Source organism: Pithys albifrons, chromosome 14 (assembly GCF_047495875.1).
Source record: "Pithys albifrons albifrons isolate INPA30051 chromosome 14, PitAlb_v1, whole genome shotgun sequence".
NCBI lineage: Eukaryota > Metazoa > Chordata > Aves > Passeriformes > Thamnophilidae > Pithys > Pithys albifrons.
In genome coordinates this window covers 5057916-5070323 of record NC_092471.1, presented here as the reverse complement: position 1 = coordinate 5070323, position 12408 = coordinate 5057916, and the positions used below count along the sequence as shown (strand labels likewise).

The 12408-nt window shown below is 39.5% G+C and overlaps 1 long non-coding RNA gene across 3 annotated transcripts; it reads left to right on the top strand.

Moving 5' to 3' along the window:
• Window positions 1-248: 248 nt before the first annotated feature.
• Window positions 249-8415, top strand: LOC139678647 (uncharacterized). Of its 3 annotated transcripts, none has more exons than XR_011699064.1 (3): window positions 249-1041; window positions 1696-2441; window positions 6248-8415. It is a non-coding gene; the product is annotated as an uncharacterized lncRNA (long non-coding RNA). The 3 variants fall into 3 exon arrangements; XR_011699063.1 differs by having other exon boundaries at window positions 249-1824; window positions 2333-2441; XR_011699062.1 differs by having other exon boundaries at window positions 249-2441.
• The last annotated feature ends 3993 nt before the right edge of the window (window positions 8416-12408 follow it).

Below are 12408 nucleotides of genomic sequence, written 5' to 3'. Positions count from 1 at the left end.
CACAGCAGATGCCAGCTGGCAGTGAAGTAACAAAGAAAGCAGAGGACAAGGTGTTATGGGTTTAGCCAAGTAGGCCAAGGAGTTAGGCTTTACAGTTCAGATTAGGCCTGAAATTGTCAGCTAACTTGAGCTGGGCTGAGCTAGCTAACAGCTGACTTCTTCTGGCCAATAATATTGTATTCCATACCATATTGCATCATCTCAAAAGGGGTAAGAGCTGGTGTGTGGGTGTAGCTAAGTCAGTTGCTTCACAGCTGTGGTGCCAGCAAGACACTCTGCTGTCCCAGGAGGGATGGGGAGGCCCAAGCCCAGAGCACCGGCTTACCATCATGTTATCTGAGGGAAGTAAAATGTTTGTTCCTAGCTTTTCTCTCTGCTTAAGTCTGTCTCTGAAGAACCGACTTCTCTAGAATGATTTGTAGTTAAAATGGTAGAATTTGTGTTTACTGGGAAGTGGGAAGTTATTTCTTGTTATACATAACTTGTGTAAGTGTGTGTTATATTGTAGTATCTTCTTAATTTTCTCTTCTCTGCATAAATACATGTAGTTAGTTCCAGCATAAACTTGGTTTTGAGGGTTTTTCTTTCCTCTCCCTCTTCTTTTCCCTTGGCTGGCTGGGGGGAGGAGGAACCCTTTCACCCTGTCCTGGACAGCTGGCACTTTGCCAGCTCAACCCAGGACACAAGGTAAGAGTGAGTGCCTTCCTTCCTTGCAACAACAGCTCCTTCACTGTAACAGCACTTATTGTGCTCCAGTTTAGATGGGAAAGGTGACACTTAAAAATCTATTTCTATCAAATCACAATTGGTTTAATGAGCATTAATCAGATGCAGAAGACTGTGCCAAAATATTAAATTGTTGATTGAAATAATTCACAGCAGGTAGGAAAGCCACCTCCTTTCTTCAAACAACCTGCTAAAAATTGCAGCTGACCAGGGATTTAAATCTACACAGAACACGATGCACTGACAACAGAACCTGAGGATTATAAGGCACCTTTCTCTCTGTGCATGATCCAAACATAAATGACTCCATGACAGGTAGACACAACGAGCTATTAGATCTGTTGTGCTAATCATCTCAAATTAAACCATAGTAAGCCCAAAGTAAGTCTCCATGCTGAAGCTGTTAAAACCTTCTCTGTCAATACCCTGCAGAAAATGAATTATACAATTATACCTCAGTGCAAACTGTAATGACTACAAATTACAGCAGTAATTGTATTATACAGCAAAGTGATTTGATTCATTGCTTACAAGGCATAATTAATAAGCTGAAATAAGATTATCTCTATTTTCCATCTTTAGATTCCATCTAATTTTCTGAGGAGTAGTTTGTTGGGGGTTTTTACCCAACATCTCATTGCTCTGACTGCCAGAAATATTTAATGCATTATTTTGGGGTGAAAGTCATTGAACGTCATCTTAAATTACTGAAGTTAGTCTGGTAGGGTCTGTAAAGAATCAAGAGGCATCACTGCTCCCAGGAGATGAAATAAAGAGATAAACAGAGATAAATAGAAGGCAATCTTGTATGCAGAGAGCTCTTTAAGGGTATCTGTTGATGAGCAAGGGCAGGGAAAGGACCAAAGGAGATTACATTTGCATTTCTGTTAGGTGACAGTTCATTTTAATTTCATTGATTGTTTTTAAGTTAGGATAACAAAATAGCCTTTATTGTTTCACTGGGAAAAGGAATTCGAAAGCCAGGCCAGGCTGGGGTGACCTTTCCATGTCCCAGCTCCCCACCCCAAACAAGAAGCAATGAGGTTTGGCAGAAAAGCCCCTCTGAGCAGCCTCTCTCCCACGGGACTGTAAAAACAGGTAAGAGAGGAACCCTTGGTGGGCTGGGCAAAGAGAAACATCCATAAGTCAGCCCAAACTGCTCGGCCTAGAGCTTGCAGGAATGACATTCCATCTTCAGGACATGAGCAGGGGCCTCCCTGATGGATACCCAGTCACCTGTGCTGAGCTCAGCCTTGGCAGAGCTCAGGGGTGTTTGTTTGCAAAACACTGACATGGCAAAGTTGGAAGCAGCAGGTTCCTGGTAATGACAGGATGGATGGAGATGATCATCCACGCCTGCAAATCCTTCATATTGTTACAAAAAATTCTCTTAAAACCTTTCAAAATCTCTGCTGAGATATTTTTCCATACCAAGAGTGATCAACTAAGAATAGCCAAGGGGGGTAACCTGTGCAATGTTTTGTGTCCCAGTGTGCACCTCTGCTCATTTCAGTCACAGATTTTGCTGGAATTTCGTTACTGCTTTTGATTGTGTTGTTGAAAGAAATGATTTTCATTTTATAATCCTCCACTAATCTCATTGCAGAAGTTTTCTCAGTGGCTTCCAGCTGGACCTTTCTGTCCTGGAGGACAGTAGGACACAGCAGATCCTCAAACCAAGGCAGTCTGGGAGCTCCATTGTTTGTCTGGGAAAGGTGAGGCTCATGGAAATAAAAGCTTTAAGAGTTCTCTGGTTGCTGTTTTGCTCAACAGGAAAAAGGCTTTTAATTTATTATTAGAACAATCTCCGTAATCAAAATGCTGACTCAGCTTGCTATTTATTAGATGATCATAATGAAGGTATGAAAATCAGGAAAGAAGCCAGAACAGCAATCAGCTCTATTTAGCATTAAACTATAGAACACCTGGTGCTTTGCAACTTTGTCCCTTGGCATAATCTGGAAAAACAAATTTCAGCATCTTCAAACAAGTACATTGGTCACCAGAAGAACCTGTGTCAGTTTAATTTCATTTTTCTTTCCTGTGTGCTTTGCTAACATTAACAATATATTAAACTATAAACTATATTAAAATGTGAATATGAAATTCCAGTGCATTCAGAATTTCTGAATGCTTGGATTTCTCCATAACAGTCTCTGCAGTTGCTTCCCAACAGGGAGAATAATCTGTCAAATATTTGACAAGACAATTTGAGCGGAAATAGGTAACTGTGGAGCCAGGAATTACCTTTAATAATTGATAGTACTTCATATCACACAAACTACATATGAGAAACCTACTTTTCAGCCCAAGAATAAGGTTAATAAACACTTGATTATATAAGGATTCTTCTCCCCTCACATCATTGTCTTCAACATGCATTATTGCTGTAACTCATCTTTATGCAAATGAAAGGGTGTTTTGGTTGGTATTGATTTGGGGGTTTAGTTGGTTTCTGGTTGTTTTCTTGTTGATGTTGCTTTTAAAATAAAGACCCTTCCTATGTACAGATAAGTTAACAGCAATTTTGATTTAATTGATCCCTGACAGAAATTCCTTATGCGTGTGCAGTTCAGGACAAAATCTTTGTCTATTGAATTTTAGTTACAGCTGTGCAGCAGAAGGAGAGATTTATTTACATTGCAGTTATTTTCTTATTTTAATAAAAAATTAGGTAAGGAGACACCATTATTTAGAATATTATTGCAGGTCTTCCCACTTCCATCCCAAGAAACAGCTTTTTTTCCTCCTATTCAGTAAGTCAAAAGCATAACATGCATTCACACATATACAAGAAAAAAAAAGTGAAAGGAGACTGGGACATTCTGATGAAAAAAAATCAGGGCTTTCAAGTCATGAAGATGATTGCTATTATAAAAGTTGACATTATAAAGGAGTCTTTAAGTGCTAGACTCCTTTTATTTAATATACATTCTAAACCCACTAATCTTAGAATGTATTTTATCATTAGTACAGAAAGCACAGCCTTCAGTTTTTATATGTGAAAATTAAGACCATGCATTTGATATCAGTGTGTTCAAAGCTTTTGTTCAAACACTCACAGCCAGGTTAACTTCCAGACACCAGACAAAAGATTGAAAAACTCCAGCTCCTTTAAAGATGAACACCTAAACAATCTGGTGATGCAGAAGAGGAAGCCCCATTACCTTAAGAAAATCTTGTAAGGGAAGAAAACTTTTAAGTGCTAAATTGTTTTATGGTTTATTAAAATTATCAACTATATAAGAGTGTGGGTAATGGAAAGTGTTTTCAAAAAAAACACATCACAAATTACTCTAAGTAGTCTGGCAAAGCAAAATCCATGAAGAACAGCACTGTCTATAACTGCCTGAAGGGAAGTTCTGGCCAGGTGGGGGTTGGTCTCTTCTCCCAGGCACTCAGCAATAGGACAAGGGGGCACGATGGGCTCAAGCTCTGCCAGGGGAAATTGAAGTTGGATATCAGAAAAAAATTCTTTACAGAGAGAGTAATCAGACATTGGAATGGGCTGCCCAGAGAGGGGGTGGATTCACCATCCCTAGAGATTTTTAAACACAGATTGGACGTGGCACTGGGTGCCATGATCTGGTAAATGGACTAGAGTTGGACCAAGGGTTGGACTCGATGATCTTGGAGGTCTTTTCCAACCCAATCGATTCTATGATTCTCTGATTCTATAACATACTTTTCCCTCGTTCCCAGGCAGGGACAGGCAGTCTGCCTGACTGGAGCAATCCTATTTATGGAGAGACAGCAGCCCATGCCCACCCGTGCAATGGCAGTGAATACACATTTGTTACTCCAGGAAGCAAAAACTTCCATTCACTGTGCACTGTTTGCTATAAAATGTACTGATTTTAAAAGGCATATTTGAAAATTGAAATAGAAACCACAAAAACCCAAACCAAAACAACACAAACCAAAAAGCTGTAAGATCCCTGCTCTCTGAGTGAGAGTGAATTTTTCTTCTTTCACTTAAAAGCAGCATCACCATTTTGTATGTTTTACACACTGGTTTCTGCAGGATGAAGTTCAGATGAATAGGCAGAATTGAGTGCACTTTTTGCACCTAAAGTAATTTAACGTTCTAATATGGATGATTTTTGACAGCAACGTAAGAAACCAAACAAACCTTAAACAAACAAACAAATCCCCAAACTCTGACTTGCATTTCTGCTTCCTCTCAGTAGTTCTGCATAACAGGAATTGGCACAGGAATAACTCTACTCCAGTAAAGTTTCTTCTTTCATAAAGCAGAGATGAGAATACCTCTGAACATAATTCAAATAATTGACTGTCTGCATCTATTTTTGTTGATATATGTCAACTAACAGAGCTGTTATTAGCTAAAGCAATTGCATTGTACCAAAAAAAAAAGCCATCCAGAGCAGTACAGGACATGAAATACTTTCTTTTATTCACATTACTATAGAAGTATTCTTTTCTATTTCAAAACAACGCAGGTACCCTTCAGCACCAAAGAGAAAATCAAGTAAATGTGCCTGTGCTGAGGCAGATTTTAGGCACTGTGACATGCACTTATACATGTTACTACTTTTCAACTTCCAATTTCAGAGTAATGAAAAATCAAAGTTCACTGAATTACACCATGCAGACTTCCAGGTTGAAATTCAATTAAATAATCCACAAAGCAATTCTTCTTCAGAGCTGCTAAAAAAGAAGTGTAATCAACAGGGTGGAGAGCTACTGAAATAATGCAAATCAACAGTTCTGAATCCCAGTGCAGGATCAGAGTTATACTGGGATTTCTGTGTGTCCAAGCATATGTTCCAAAGGGCAGTGCAATGCCTTTCAGTATGAAAACCTTAATATTAGTTTACTTTTCACTGTGAAATCAGCAGCAATTCTGATATACTCATCAGCACAAAGAGGTTCTGTCTTTGTGACGAGGCCCTGGCACAGGGTGCCCAGAGAAGCTGTGGCTGCCCCATCCCTGGAAGTGTCCCAGGCCAGGTTGGACAGGGCTTGGAGCAAACTGGGCTGGTGGAAAATGACCTTTCCCATGGCAGGGGGTTGGGAGAAGATGATCTTTACGGTCCCTCCAACTCAATCCCTTCTGTGCTTCTGTGATTCTATGATTCTTTAACACCCAGTGATGGAAATACTGTAGCTTTTTTCCATTCCCTGCTTCTTAATTTCCAGGTTTTGCCTTGAATTCTAGAAGCCTTAGGTAACTATAACTTATTCCAATGCATTTCATTTGTAACATTTAAACCCACAATGCTGCTTTGACTGGCTGTTTCTAAATCTCAGTCAGATCTCACTTGTTCTGGTATTTCAGTGACATTTAGCTGTTAGATGTATAAAAAATTACCTAAACCACAACACAGTGAAGTCATCACAACTGTGCATCCCTCTCTAGAGGCAGAGAAGGAGATTCATGTTTTCTGTATTTTTCCATGTGAGTGCAGCAGTCCTTGAGCACAAATTTGACCCCCAAAGCTAATGCACTTCCTAAGGCATTATCCCCACCTTTATCCTGGGCTTCTGCCTCTTTCAGATCAAACACCTGTACGAGCAAGTCTCAGCATAATGAAGCCCCTCATTGAGATGAAGCTGCTGCATAAACTTGAATTATTGCCCTCTCAGCCTTGCTGTGAATCAACATGGAGAACAAGACAGTGCAGCCCATCAGTGAAAATCCACATTTCTGTGTGACTTCAGAGCCCACAGCACCCCTAAGACACTGCTGCTCTCCTGCCAATACCAACACACTGGTCAGCCACTTGCACTGGTTAGACAGAACTGATGCAGCTGAATTTGAATGTCACTGGGAACCCAAAACTTAAATGTATGGCTAATCGTGGTGATACATGCTTTATTTTTACTTGTTTGCAAAAAAAGCCATAACTTTATCAAACATTATAAACACTTTCACTGCTGACAACCCTCTTCAAGCATCAACTACTGTAATTTTCCATACATTTACATAATACTGGCTGATTAAGCCATCAGAATTTTCATTGCTGCTGGTTGCAGAAATCAAAAATAAAAACACAGAGTTTGCAATGGTTTGCCCTCTTAAGATTTTGCCACCAGGGTGTAAGAAACAGTAAAATGTCCTGTCTGAAGCATATAGAGGAATATTCTTCTCAGTCACTAATTCCCTCATTCACACAAAATTCAGCTTCTTTTCCCCAGTATAAAATCTGTCCCAGTTGGTAGAAACCCACTTAGCAGCCCAGCCCCTGGGTCTGCAGCCTGCCTGAGCTGATCCTCTGAATGGACACCCTCTGCCTTCACAATTCCTACTAAATTAGAGGGTGTCTCACCCTGACCATTTAATCATCCATGGAACTACAAAGCCTGGAGGCCTGAATTGTGTGGGAGCCCAAAGGGCTGTTCCATGAGCAGCTCTGTGTGATTCCAATGTAATATAATGTATTTCCAGTCTATCAGACCCATCTGTGCTGGGTTACATTGATCAACCTTGATATCATCTCAGGATGCACATGGCAAGATATGTCATCATATGGAAAGACAAGATTTGTAACAAAAATTACCATGCAATTATGACTGCTCAATTGTCAGGCATTTTCCTCTGAAAATAATGCCTGTTGTCTCACAGTTTATAACTAAATCATAATCTCTTTAACTCCCACAGTAAACCCAAAATTTTGAAGTTGAAAGGGAGGTCAAGAGAGAACTACAAATAATACAGAACATCCATACAACCAAAGAAATCCTCTGCTGTGGGTGAAAGAGTAGTTTGAATTCTTTTCCTTTCTGTAGAAAAGTACCAAAAAAATTGCTTGGGAACAATTTTTCAACATAAAATGTTTAAAGTATCACAGAAAGATAAAAGTGATCAAATGAAATCATCCCAATCTGGTGCCAATGCACATTAAATTAATTCAGGACAATACCCCCCTCCACATATACCAGTTTAACACTATTTCAAAAAGGACTTTAGTAATCCACAATAATCAACCCTTAAAACATCTGCACCAAAGCTTCCCACGGCTTATTCTTAGCAATTAGTCCCCCTAACAATCATCAACAAGTTTAAGACATAAATCAACTTTAGAAACACAATTCTAAAACAAGAACAAATAAAAATTGCCTAGAATGTCTGTATAATCACACAGTGAGAAATATTACATCGTTTTCTTGTTAAAAGTGTAGCTGAAATTGCCTCTGAACTTCCATTTGAGCACTTGCAATTTCTCTGTTGTCATCTTAATACTCATTTTCAGTAATTTCCATCGTTCAGAAAGAAATCTGGTAAACATGACTATGGATGTTATTTTTCTTGGGAGAAAGGTGCAGAATGGCCACCTGCACTATGGTGGAGCAGAGAGCTTGGACTGTGAGTGCAGATAATCTGCTTTCCTCCTTGACATCTCTGTTTTGACTGTTCACAGGGGAATTAATGCTACTCTCATTATGCTTATTGTGAAGTGTTAATCTCTCTGCTATGAAAAGGAAAGGCACTTCTATAATTTAATATTTTATCTTCAGCCAAGGTACACCTGTTTCTTCTCTTATACTTCAGCTGTGCATTCTGAAAGCCAAAATATAGTAGACACTTCTCCATCCTTTTGGTCAAATATCACGAAAGTTATCAGAAAACTTCAACTCTGAGTTGGCATCCCAGTAAAACTGATATGGAAATATTTCCTTTGATCTGAAAAAAGCAAATAAATAATTCTGTATTTGTCTAGTGAAGACAGCCTGTGCCATTTGAAATTTTGGTGGGTTTTGTTCTTGTGTTTGTGGCAGGGAGGAAACAACTGGAACTGGAGAGAAAGAGGATCATACTGGTCATCTGGTGAATGCAACCCTGTGTCAACTTCTTACTCTTCATAAAGCTGAAATTAGAGTTACATAATTTCAAAAACTCAGTATCATTGTATAAATGGTTAATTGTTAATGCACTGATTCACACAGGGGTGAATATTTTGGTGAACTTTCCCATCTCTCTAATTATAAAAAGGAAGATAAAATTACTCTGTCATGGCCAGAAAAGAACAGACGCATCTTTACAAGAGAGGTTTTCAGAAGAAATATCATTCTTTCACTCCTATTTCTCAACAAATTTTAGGAGTCTTGAATCATTAAGAGTTTATTAAAAAGTGCTTTCAATGGAAACAGAAAAGCCCACATGATTTGGTTCATTTTAATTGTAGCAAGTTCTATTTATTTCTTCAAGAATCCAGAGGAAGTGGAGGTTGAAAATGAATGACAGAATGTTCCCTTCAAACTACAAGAGCTATCAGGTGTGTAATAAGGGCTCAGGGAAGTTAAGCAATTATGCAAAACTCAAAGGCAACTGGAGAACATGAACAGTTGGTATAGGAGGGAGTGTGGGAATTGCTATTCCGTGTGTGAGAAATCTTAGGCGGTCATGGAGTTTCAGGCAGTAACGGTGGATGAAAGACAGGACACTGAAGCACAAGGAATTTCAATGAGCTTAACTAAGGGTCAGGCAGGCTCAAGGGGATGTAAGAAACTCCAGGAGATTAGGAGGGCTTTAGTAGACCATATTTCTCTCTTCCTCAACCTATCCTATTACTCTGTTTTTTTTCTCCTTCCCTCAATGCAATGAAAAAACTACCCCCATTCCCCCCCTGGACCTTGCAAGACCACTCCCAACATGTTCTCCCGGCAGGATTGTTGGCTCCATGCTTTTCTAGGATGGAGAAGAACCTTCCCTGCTGTCATCAAGCAAGAACCAGCCCCCTGCTCTCCACAGCATCACCTCATACACACCCAGCCCTCCTCCCTCCCGCCTTCTGGGAACAAATGGGCAGGAAGGAAGAGGGTGGGAGCAAGTTCTACCCTATGAAACAGGAGGGGTGGGCAATGAGAGGACTGGCCCTTCTGCCTGGGAGCAGCCTCTGCTTTGCAGCAAAAGGAGATGAGATTCCAGCAAACTCTGGAGCTCTGTGCAGCTGGGGCTGCAGGAACCTCCCCTGTGTCACACAGGGACCTTCTGCTTGTCATTGAGAGGTGCCAAAATGGCCTTTGTGAGTTGGAGAACACACCAACACACCCTGTGCTTGCTTCCTTTGCCTCAATATATTCATTATCTCCAAACTATAACAGGACAAAGTAAGATGAACTGTGAGTGGGATAAGAGGGGAGGCTCAAACTGTGTTAATGTTGTTATAGGAATTAAAGTGTCTGTGCAACCTTGTTGAATTATTTCTAAAAATAGCACTGATGCAGGTAATCAATCTTAGAGTTTTGGCCAATAGGATAAGCTTCCCCCAACCCACATATTGATTCCTTACAGCAGGAATATGTATAAAAACAATGAAGGGCATTTCAGTCTGTGCAAATTGTGGCCACAGACACCTTGAGGGTCATGCAACAAAAAAAGAGTATTTTTGTTTTGATATATTTACTTTTCTTCCTCCTTTAAGTGCTGCCTGTTATGCAGCTTCCACAGTAATTGCTGCTCTTATTTCTGTGATTGCAGTTTGCAGCTATCTTTAAAATAACAAATAAATAAGAGCTAATTTTTTGCAACAGGAGCACCTCAAAAGCAAATAGAAAGAAAAAAAAAAAGAGGGAAAAGACCACGATGATCAAGCACTGAAAGCATTGATTTTCCTGCTGGTTGTAACGCTGATATGATGGCTGTAATATAAAGACAGCAGATATTTTTTGTTTTAATATTAATTACATGCTGTCATATAAAAGTTAAGTAGGATTTCAAATCACAAGGTGACTTCAGGAGGATTCACAGAAAATGCCAGTAACATTGTGCTGAAAGTGGGACAAGAATTGAGGTGAGAAGTTTGGAGCCTGTCCTGATGTCCCCACTGAGAAGCTCTTCACCTGAGCAGTGCAATGAGCACTCAGTTATAGGGATGGCAGTCACTGCTTCCCTGGCAGGGAAATTCAGAAAAGGAAATAAAATTGTGTGTCTTGTTTCTTATGGAACTCCAATTTGTATTTAAGAGCAGGCAGAAGGTTGGCCAAAATGCAATGTGCTTTCTCTTTATTGGTAGAAGCTTTGTAGTTTTCACACGTGTTTCTTCATGGAATCTGGAAAAATTTCCCAACCCAACTCCCCCCAAAACAACAGAAAGAAACAACCACCCCCCAAAACCCCCAAACACCTGAAAGTCATATTTGCTACAACAGTCAATTCATGCATATAGATAAGCTAAAGAATTTCTGAAATGACAAAAAGCATTTTCAGCACTCCCAAACCCTGAACTTTCAGCTTTCCATAACTATTTTGTAGACAAGGAAGAGAGACTTATAATAATTTTATTTTAGTTTTATTATTAATATTAAGAAATGACATCTGTAAGATGATGTTTATAAGCTGTGTCTGTACAGAATCTCCAAATTATACAAGTCTAAGTGTTTTAACAGCAACATGTTATTAAATATGAGGCACCAACAAATCATCATGTAATAATTTCAAATATTTCTAAAAAAAGGAGAGTGTCATTCTGAGCTCAATAATTATTCTTATAACATCACCTGTCTTACTGAAAATTTTGAAGTGTGCAGAATGGAACAATACTGCTCTTATACTGTGAAAGCAGAGATTTTAAAAATGATTCATTTTCCTGCCAGAGTATCTGCCTAATGCCAGACAAATTCTGTTAACATCTTTCAGCCTTCCTCTCCTCTCCCAAAGGCTGGTAATAAAACTGCCCTTCCCTCTCCCACCTTCTCTCCCACTGTGTTGGAAAGAAAAGCAGAGGAAGAGGGACAGTCTCTGCTACAGTGATTTTACAGTGTAATATATGGTGTTTAGTAAAACATGGCTCAACTTCTTTATATCTTTTTAATGAAAAAAGGATCATTTTCCTCCGCTGTAATCAAACAGTGTTGGCAGTAACAGGCACATTTTGTCCTGGACTACACAGAGAACTCCCCCCCAGTGTGACAGGACTCAGGTTTGCGTTGAAGCCAGGCCTGAGCTGCACATTCCTTCCTATCACTTCCAAACATCCCAGCCTTTGTCAATGGTACTTTATGGAATCTCATTATCATAGCTTATGCATGTTTTATATGTTGCCTCGGAGAACTGCATATTTTAATACCCATATATCTCACCCAGAAATACTTGATCTGTCAGTTTGGCTTTATCTACCCTTCATAGATAATTTGCTTTCTGAACTGAACTGAAAAGAGATTTTAAGTGATTTTAATACAGGAAGAAATCCAGCAGCTGGAGCCAACTGTTAAAAAATTTGAAGCCCTATTAATTTTTTATCACATGTCCAAAAGGACACTGCTTTGTGTAGATTATACAGACATATTCAAATAAGTTTGGAAAAGAAGCTTCAGACGTTGCTCTAAGAATAATTTTAAGTAATGGATAACGATGCCCATGAAAAGATGAGTGAGAAAAAAAGGCCAAGAAAAATCTATTTTGATCAACCAGCCAACTACAGAAGCGTGTCAAACACATGCATTTTCATTTCTCTAAGAACAGGTTCAATGAAGCATTAAAGAACATATTACCACAGAGACAGCTGGATTCCAGCATAGCAAAGCAGGAGACACAGGTTCCTTCCCTGATTTATGGGTCCCAGAGCATCCTCCTGCCAAGGCTGAGTCCCTTGACAGAGAGAGCAGACTAATTCCAAAGACATATGTTAGGCTTCATCTTTCCCCGGAATCTCAAGCCATTGTGATCGTGGCAGAATTTGACACAAACTGCAAGATTTATAGTGCTGAGCCTTGCAG